Source organism: Terrapene carolina, unplaced genomic scaffold, assembly GCF_002925995.2.
Source record: "Terrapene carolina triunguis isolate 2854851 unplaced genomic scaffold, T_m_triunguis-2.0 Scaffold51041, whole genome shotgun sequence".
NCBI classification, from domain to species: domain Eukaryota; kingdom Metazoa; phylum Chordata; order Testudines; family Emydidae; genus Terrapene; species Terrapene triunguis.
This window is the reverse complement of record NW_020715392.1, coordinates 1-9,276: the sequence shown is the minus strand read 5'-3', so window position 1 is coordinate 9,276 and position 9,276 is coordinate 1. Positions and strand designations below refer to the sequence as shown.

General features: G+C 48.0%; 1 pseudogene; it reads left to right on the top strand.

Moving 5' to 3' along the window:
- The first annotated feature begins 1,374 nt into the window (after positions 1 to 1,374).
- On the top strand, positions 1,375 to 2,287 carry LOC113405810 (annotated as a pseudogene).
- The last annotated feature ends 6,989 nt before the right edge of the window (positions 2,288 to 9,276 follow it).

The window sequence follows — 9,276 nt, the reverse complement described above, 5'->3', positions numbered from 1 at the left end:
GAGCAGGGCTAGGGGGCTGAACTTTAGACTTGGTATGCAAATAGTTGTGCAGTGAAAGATAATGCAGAAGACACAGCAGCAGTGAGGTTCCCTACTACTCAGTGAAATCACTAAAAACTGGGCTGAGTGGTGGACCCTCAGAAGACAGCACTGCAGTGAGAGGCAGTGGCAGTGACAGTGGCTAGAAGCAGCAGTGGTGAGCAGTGGCTAGAGCAAAGGCATTGCTCAGCCCCCACTTCAAGGGTGGGAGGTGAACCCACATGAACATGCCCCTGAACTCTGTGACTTTGCTGACTTTGGTCAACTGTGAGTGGGGTGCAGCGGAGGGAAAGGGGGGTGGACATTAGCCTGCCAGATTTTCACACCACTGAAGCAAAGGACTACTGCTCAAGGTACTGTGGAGTGGGTGTTTACTTATGGTTTGCAAATTAATGGTTCCCAAATTAATGCTGCATTTCCTCTCCCTTTTCATAAAAAAATTATGTTGTTATACATAGACTCCATGAGGAAGTATGGCCTCTTAGAAGTGCCATGGGTGGTGGCTAGTTTTACCAGATTTCTGGATAGGGGCTTGAGCCAGTTCTGTTTTTTAAGTTAAGAAGAACCCCTAGATATTGAACCCAGCCCTTGCTGCTGCCAACATCACTGAGCAGAAGGGATATACTAATACACACACAGCAGCCATTAATTCTTTTTTCTTAAAACAGTTCCTATTGCAGTACATCACAAGAACAACACTTACACATTATCCATTTAAAATGTAAATGACAACATCAGCGCTACAATATTTTTCTGTTTCCTGACATATGCTTATAATGTTCATTTTCCTGGACAAACTTATTAAATTAGGAATTATACATTGGAATTAGTAGCAGGGGCACTGCGAGGAAGGGGAAGGATATTATGAGGCGAGCTGATCAGGTCACCCAGCAGGGCAGGGGAGGGGAACTGAGAGCAGTGGGAGCAGGAGAAGGGTGGGTTCGGGGAACAGATGCTATGGGGGTCCCAAGGCTGGAGACAGTGGCTGGAAGAGCAGAGGGGGTTTAGAGAGCAGGTGCTCCAAGGGAGGGAGAGAACTGGTAGGGCTAGAGGCAATAGGTGGGATAGCAGTGGGGTCTCATGGAGCAGGATTCCTGGGGATCTGGAAGAGATAGGGTCAGAGGGAGGCAGTGGGGAGGGCAATAGGGAGCAAAATATTGAGGAAACCAGGAAGCAGGAGGACTGGAAGCAGTGGTTGCAAAAGGTATTCTGCTGCCGAAATGTGGTAATCCAAGGGTAGCCAATTGTGTGTTTCTTATGAATTTGCCTTTCAGTTTGGTTCTACTCATCTGATTCCTCCTTTATATCAGCAGATCATGCATGTGTGTTCTGGACATGGAGAAGGAAAATCACACCATGGTGACTGAGTTCATCCTCTCAGGGTTAACAGACAGTCCACAGATGAAGGCTCTGTGCTTTGCGGTGTTTTTAGCAATGTATCTTGTTATCCTGGTGGGGAATCTTGGGATGATTGTGTTAATCAAGATCAACCCCCGACTCCACACTCCCATGTACTTTTTCCTCAGCCATCACTCCTAAAATGCTGGTGAATTTCTTAGCAGAGAAAAACCACATTTCCTACCCCAGCTGTGCTGCACAGATGTTTTTCTTTGTCCTCTCTGGAAGCACAGAGTGCCTCCTGCTGGCCATGATGGCATATGACCGTTACGTGGCCATCTGTAACCCACTGCTCTACATAGGCCTCATGTCCCCGAGAGTGTGTGCCCAGCTGGTGGCCAGCTCTTATCTTTGTGAATGCTATGATACAAACAATTTCTACGTTTAGATTATCCTTCTGCAGCTCCAATGTCACCAATCATTTCTTCTGTGACATCCCCCCACTTCTAGCGCTCTCCTGCTCCAACACTCACATCAGTGCAATGGTGCTCTCTATATGTGCTATGTTTCTGGGCATATTCACGTCAGTGGAAATTCTCGTTTCCTATAGTTTCATTGTTTCCACCATTCTGAAGATCCGCTCTGGCGAAGGGAAACTCAAAGCATTCTCCACTTGTGCTTCCCACCTGATGGCGGTTACCATCTTCTATGGAACCACAGTCTTCATGTATCTGAGACCCAGGTCCAGCTATTCAATGGACCAGGAAAAGTGGGCTTCTGTGTTCTACACAGTGGTGATCCCCATGCTGAACCCCTTGATCTACAGCCTGAGGAACAAGGAAGTGAAGGTTGTCCTGAGAAGGCTTCTACAGTGGAAGATACTTTCTTGAAGGAGGTGAAGATTTGCAAAAGATGCTGCTACTTCTTTGATCACAATATTGAAACAACTGAGCAAATCCATGTTGACAAAAAATAAAATGTAGTCCCCAAAATATCAGGATAAGACTTTATCTTTCTTCTAAAGGATAAATGCTGTTCCTAGTGACAAAATAGTTTGAAGTAGGAGGGGAAAGCCACCAGGACTGATTTTGATTTTTGGAGAGATTTTAAATTTGGTTGATGGAGGTATCTGTGTTGACATAATATACTTAGAAATCTGGAAATCATTTGGCTGTGTGTGTGCACAGGAAAAAGAAAAGGAAAAGGGGAGCAATGATGGAAACATTGAGCCTTGGGGTGGCTCTGGGGGATCAGACTGTCGCTTTGGTGGGGGTGCATGAAAACTCTGTGGGCACGGGGGAGGCAGTTACACCTTGTGTAAAATTAATATGGCTAATATTATTATGGAGGTTAAACTCTTTCCCAGGATATGTGCAGTGTATATTGGAAAAGGGGTAAAAGAAAAGCAAACAAAACATGGTACTTAATTAAAATCTTATTAGGGCTCCAAAAGGAGCCACAATAGATTGTGCTTTCTTTTTCAGATCTCTGTGCGTTTTGGAGCAGGAGATGAAAGTGAAAAGTAATCAGAACTCTGGTGAAAGTGGAATGTGTCCTTTTTAAGACAGTCTCTGAACTGCTGATAGCTTTGAATCCAAAGGCAAGCCAAGAAAGCCTCTGTGTAAATTCAAATTACCTAGCTGATGGGGGAAGGAGGAAACTACCCATAAGTAGCAGCACAAAGAACCCACAAATAATAAATACATCTGGTCAACAAACAAGCTACTAGAAGACTCAGATTATGGCCCTCCAGAAGAGGGAGGTGAAAAAACAAGTCAAGCCTGAAAATAAGGGGGACAGGTTAACCCTAAGGTGTGTGTGTGTGTGTGTGTGTGTGTGTGTGTGTGTGTGTACACAAAGCTAAAATCTGAAGCTGTCTCTCAGGTATTACCTAAAAATAAACTTAAAGCTTGGTACAGCAAAAAAACTATTGCAAACCTGGTCTGTTGTACAAGAGGGGAAACTAAGGCACACCACCTCATGAATTTCATAAATGACCAGTAAGTGGGGTAATTCACTAGCCTGACTATAAAACAATATAAGGACAGCCTGGAGGTAATTCTTCTGTTTTTCCTGCAATTAGCAAGAAAATTTGTAAAAGGAATTGGTATTATTATTAAGCAATAATCTGTCCCCACCAGAGGGGTGAAAATTGTTTTGTTTTTTGTTTTTCAGACACTCTACAAACAAGCTGGTGCCAGCAAAAAATAACCCAAAATACCATGGATCTATGTTTTGTGTGTTTGTCTGTGGTGTTTGTCTTGTTGCTAGCATGACGTGGGTGCGGGATGGCTTCAAAAGGCTGACCTGGGGGGGAAACGTGTATGGAAATGCAAAATGCTCAACTAGGAGGCCAGCACCTGTGTAATAGCTACCATGGTGCCTGAAAATAGAATGGCAACTAAGGTGGGCCCCACAAGCCCTATGGGAATAATGAGAAGGGGAGGAGCTCACTGGGAATCAATGGAGGGGTGTGTAAAATGGTGTAAATCCAGAGAAAATGTTTGGATGTGCCCGTCTCCTATACCTATGGAGGAGCAGGATCAATGGCTTATGGCAAGGGAAGGACAACTGGGTGTACTGTGTATAAGGTGTTTTGCTAAAAATGTACATATTACTAGGGGACACAATTACACCAGCCCATAACCAAACTACACACATCTATATGCTGCTATCTGGACTTTGGAGCACAAATGGATCTGTAAATCTTATTGCTGTGAATAATCAAACCGGGACATACTGCCTGATTCCATACCAAGTGGTTAAGTTGGTTTAAACAATAACCCAATTCTTTGTGGACATTCAATGGACTTATAATGTAAACAAAAGCATGCAAAACCTGCAGGGGCAGCTTGTTGCAACTGCCAGCAACTGGACACATTAAAATTTTAACCTTGTCAAAGGAGGAGAGGCGTGTTTTGGTGGTGGCTCGGATATTAAACCATACTGCAGTGGTCAGGACTCGGTGTTGCTGTGAATTGTGTATTGGTAACTGTACTTGTGTTACGTTGCATATAAAAATAACCTATAAGTAATGTAGTAAGCTCTCCCCCCGCCGCAGTGTGCAAGACAACCCGAACCCAACCTTCTCAGGCCCACTATAATGGGAAGTGTGGAACACTAATTGGAATAGGTGTGGTATGCCCGTACGAGAAAAGGTGCAGGACACTGTACTACACAAGGGGCAGTGGGACAAATAAAATATCAACACCTTCCACCTTAATGTCTGGCCCTATCAGGAAATGTGTTGCCATATGTCCTATGCTTTTCCAGGGATACCTGGGCAGGAGGATCCCAAAAGAAAAAGAAAAAATAGGGGTGGAGTGTTAGGATATAGATACTCAGGCCTGTCTGTAAAGGCCTAGACTTTAGGAATTTACATGTATTCTTATCGCTTAGCTAGTTATAGAGGTATAAAAGAAAGAATCAAAATCACTGTCTGTCTGTGTAAGGGCCTTCTCGTATTGTGACAGTCTGAGGCTCTGTTCTTAAGCTAAGGCCTGGTCTACACTACGAGTTTAGGTCGACTTTAGCCGCGTTAAATCGACTTAAGCCTGGACACGTTTACACTACGAAGCCCTTTCTGTCGACTTAAAGGGCCCTTTAAACCGGTTTCCTAACACCACCTCGACAAGGGGATTAGCGATAAAATCGGCCTTAGGGGGTCGGAATTGGGTTAGTGTGGACGGAATTCGACATTACTGGCCTCCGGGAGCTATCCCACAGTGCTTCATTGTGACCGCTCTGGACAGCACTCTCATCTCAGATGCACTGGCCAGGTAGACAGGAAAAGCCCCGCGAACGTTTGAATTTCATTTCCTGTTTGCTCAGCGTGGAGAGCACAGGTGACCATGCAGAGCCCATCAGCACAGGTAACCATGATGGAGTCCCAGTCCCAGTCCCAGGATCGCAAAAGAGCTCCAGCCTGGACCGAGAGGGAGGTACGGGATCTGATCGCCATCTGGGGAGATGAAGCAGTGCTCGCCGAACTCCGAAACAGTAAAAGAAATGGCAAAACATTAGAAAAGATCTCCAAGGCCATGAAGGACAGAGGCCATAACAGGGACGCGCGGCAGTGCCGCGTGAAAATTAAGGAGCTAAGGCAAGCCTACCACAAAGTCAGAGACGCAAACGGAAGGTCCGGGGCAGAGCCGCAAACATGCCGCTACTACGCGGAGCTGCATGCCATTCTAGGGCGTGCAGCCACCACTAGCCCAAGCGTGTTCTATGAGTCCCTCTCTGCAAACGGGGAAGCGGGTTCGGCGGACGAGGAAGATGAGGATGGAGAGAACATAGATAGCTCACAGCAGCAAGGAAGCGGAGAAACCAGTTACCCCAACAGCCAGGATATGTTTGTCACCCTGGACCTGGAAACAGTAACCCCCGAACTCACCCAAGACCCTGAGGGCACACAGGGGACCTCTGGTGAGTGTACCTTTGTAAATATTACACATGGTTTAAAAGCAAGCGTGTTTAATGATTAATGATTAATTTGCCCTGGCAATCGCGGCCAGTACAGCTACTGGAAAAGTCTGTTAACGTGTATGGGGATGGAGCGGAAATCCTCCAGGGACATCTCCAGAAAGCTCTCCTTCATGTACTCCCAAAGCCTTTGCAAAAGGTTTCTGGGGAGGGCTGCCTTATCCCGTCCGCCACGGTAGGACACTTTACCACGCCAGGCCAGTAGCACGTAGTCTGGAATCATTGCATAACAAAGCATGGCAGCGTATGGTCCCGGTGTTTGCTGGCATGCAGACAACATCCATTCCTTATCGCTCTTTGTTATCCTCAGGAGAGTGATATCATTCACGGTCACCTGGTTAAAATGGGGCAATTTTATTAAGGGGACATTCAGAGGTGCCCCTTCCTGGTCTGCTGAACAGAAATATTCCCCGCTGTTAACCACGCGGTGGGGGGGAGGGGTGAAGTGACCATCCCAGAGAATTGGGTGTGAGGGGGAGGGGAGTTAGTTGGGTTTGTGCTGCATGTTAAACCTGAAATCGCAGCCCCTCCTTTTACATTGCAAACCCATTTTAAATGGCACGGGTGCTTGGTATGGGAAATGAGGGCAGAACTGTTTGAAACCATCCCCACATGTTAAGAAGGTTAAAAAAGCCCAAAGACTATATGTCTTACCATGGCTGCCTGCAAGCTGAAATCTGTGTCCTGGCACTGCGTGAGTGATCTCTCACACCAAACCAGGAGACTCTCAATATAAGAGGAAAAATGCGACCTTGTAACGAAAGCACATGTGCTGTGTGATGTTGTGAACAGCAAAATCTAACGTGAAAGAGTCTACCCATTGTTCTCTAAAATGTATCTTTTTTAACAACCTCTCCCTTCTCCACCAGCTGCAAATCTTACTCCTTCGCAGAGGCTAGTGAATATTCGAAGAAGGAAGCGAAGGACGCGTGACGAAATGTTTACTGAACTTCAGACTGCCTCCCACGCTGACAGAGCACAGCTGAATGCGTGGAGGCAGTCAATGACTGATTTTAAAAAAGCCCAATATGAGCGAGAGGAGAGGTGGCATGCTGAATCGCGGGCTGAAGAGGAGAAGTTGCGTGCTGAAACGCGGGCTGAAGAGGAGAGGTGGGGTCAACTTGTAATCAGAAAGCAAGAGTCGATGCTCCGGCTGCTGGAGCATCAAAGTGATATGCTCCTGCATATGGTTGAGCTGCAGGAAAGGCAGCAGGAGCAGAGAACGCCGCTACAGCCCCTCTGTAACCAGCAGCCCTCCTCCCCAAGTCCCATTGCCTCCTCACCCAGACGCCCAAGAACACGGTGGGGGGGCCTTCGGCCACCCACTCACTCCACCCTAGATGATTTCCATAGCAATAAGTTTTAAAGTTTTAAATTGGAGTGTGTCCTTTTCCTTCCCTCCTCCCCCACCCATCCCGGGCTACCTTTCCAATTATCCCCCTAGTTGTGTGCTGAATTAATAAAGAATGCATGAATGTGAAGCAACAATGACTTTATTGCCTCTGCAAGTGGTGCTCGAAGGGGGGAGGGTAGTAGGGGAGGGTGGGGTGGTTGGTTTGCATGGAAGTAGAGTTAACAGGGTGGTGGGGGAGGGGCAGAGGGTTCATCAAGGAGCAACAAACAGAAGTTTCACTCCGTAGCCTGGCCAGTCACAAAACTGGTTTTCAACGCTTCTCTGATGCGCACCGCGCCCTGCTGTGCTCCTCTAACCGCCCTGGTGTCTGGCTGCGCGTAATCAGCGGCCAGGCGATTTGCCTCAACCTCCCACCCCGCCATAAATGTCTCCCCCTTACTTTCACATATATTGTGGAGCGCACAGCAAGCAGCAATAACAATGGGGAGATTCTTTTCGCTAAGGTCTGAGCGAGTCAGTAAGCTGCGCCAGCGCGCTTTTAAACGGCCAAATGCACATTCCACCACCATTCGGCACTTGCTCAGCCTGTAGTTGAACAGGTCCGTACTACTGTCCAGGCTGCCTGTGTACGGCTTCATGAGCCATGGCATTAAGGGGTAGGCTGGGTCCCCAAGGATCACGATAGGCATTTCAACATCCCCAATGGTTATTTTCTGGTCCGGGAAGAAAGTCCCTTCCTCCAGCTTTCGAAACAGAAGAGACTGCCTGAAGACGCGAGCATCATGTACCCTTCCCGGCCAGCCCACGTTGATGTCGGTGAAACGTCCCTTGTGATCCACCAGGGCTTGCAGCAGCATTGAAAAGTACCCCTTGCGGTTTATGTAGTCGGCGGCTTGGTGCGCCGGTGCCAAGATAGGGATATGGGTTCCGTCTATGGCCCCACCACAGTTTGGGAATCCCATTGCAGCAAAGCCATCCACTATGGTCTGCACGTTTCCCAGAGTCACTACCCTTGATATCACCAGGTCTCTCATTGCCCTGGCAACTTGGATCACAGCAGCCCCCACAGTAGATTTGCCCACTCCAAATTGATTCCCGACTGACCGGTAGCTGTCTGGCGTTGCAAGCTTCCACAGGGCTATCGCCACTCGCTTCTCCCCTGTGAGGGCTGCTCTCATCCTGGTATTCTGGCGCTTCAGGGCAGGGGAAAGCAAGTCACAAAGTTCCATGAAAGTGCCCTTACGCATGCGAAAGTTTCGCAGCCACTGGGCATCGTCCCAGACCTGCAACACGATGCGGTCCCACCACTCTGTGCTTGTTTCCCGGGCCCAGAATCGGCGGTCCACGGCATGAACCTGCCCCAGTAACACCAAGATTTCCACATTGCTAGGGCCTGTGCCTTGTGAGAGGTCCATGTCAATTTCCTCATCAGTATCGTCGCCGCGCTGCAATCGCCTCCTCCTCAGCTGGTCCTGGTTTGGCTTTGGCATGTCCAGGAGGCTCTGCATGTTTTCCAGGACAATGCGCGTGGTGTTCATAGTGCTCAGAATTGCCGCGGTGATCTGAGCGGGCTCCATGATCCCAGTGCTGGCTATGGCGTCTGGTCTGAAAAAAGGCGCGAAAGTAGTATCTGACGGACCAGGGGAAGAAGGGAGGGAGGGAGAGAGGGAGGGAGGGGCGAGTGACACCGCGTACAGGTACAGGGAATTAAAATCAAGAAAGGTGGCTTTGCATCAGGGAGAAACACAAACAACTGTCACACAGAATGCCCCCTCCCCAAAGATTGAACTCAAAAGCCTGGGTTTAGCAGGAGGGAGGGGGGAAGCAAATGAATGGAGAATAAATCTATTTTTTACATCTTAAGACGATGGTGCAGCATGACTGATAGCCCTTGGCATTTTCTGGGTGCTTGGCAGCAAATACTGGGCGCTTGGCAGTTAGCCTTCAGGTCTATTGCACCATCTGATACCCACTGCAGTACGACAATGATGGATACCAATCGTAATATGCTATCTACTGCCCAAAAGGCAAGGGGTTGCTGCTGTGTAGCAATCTAGCCCCAC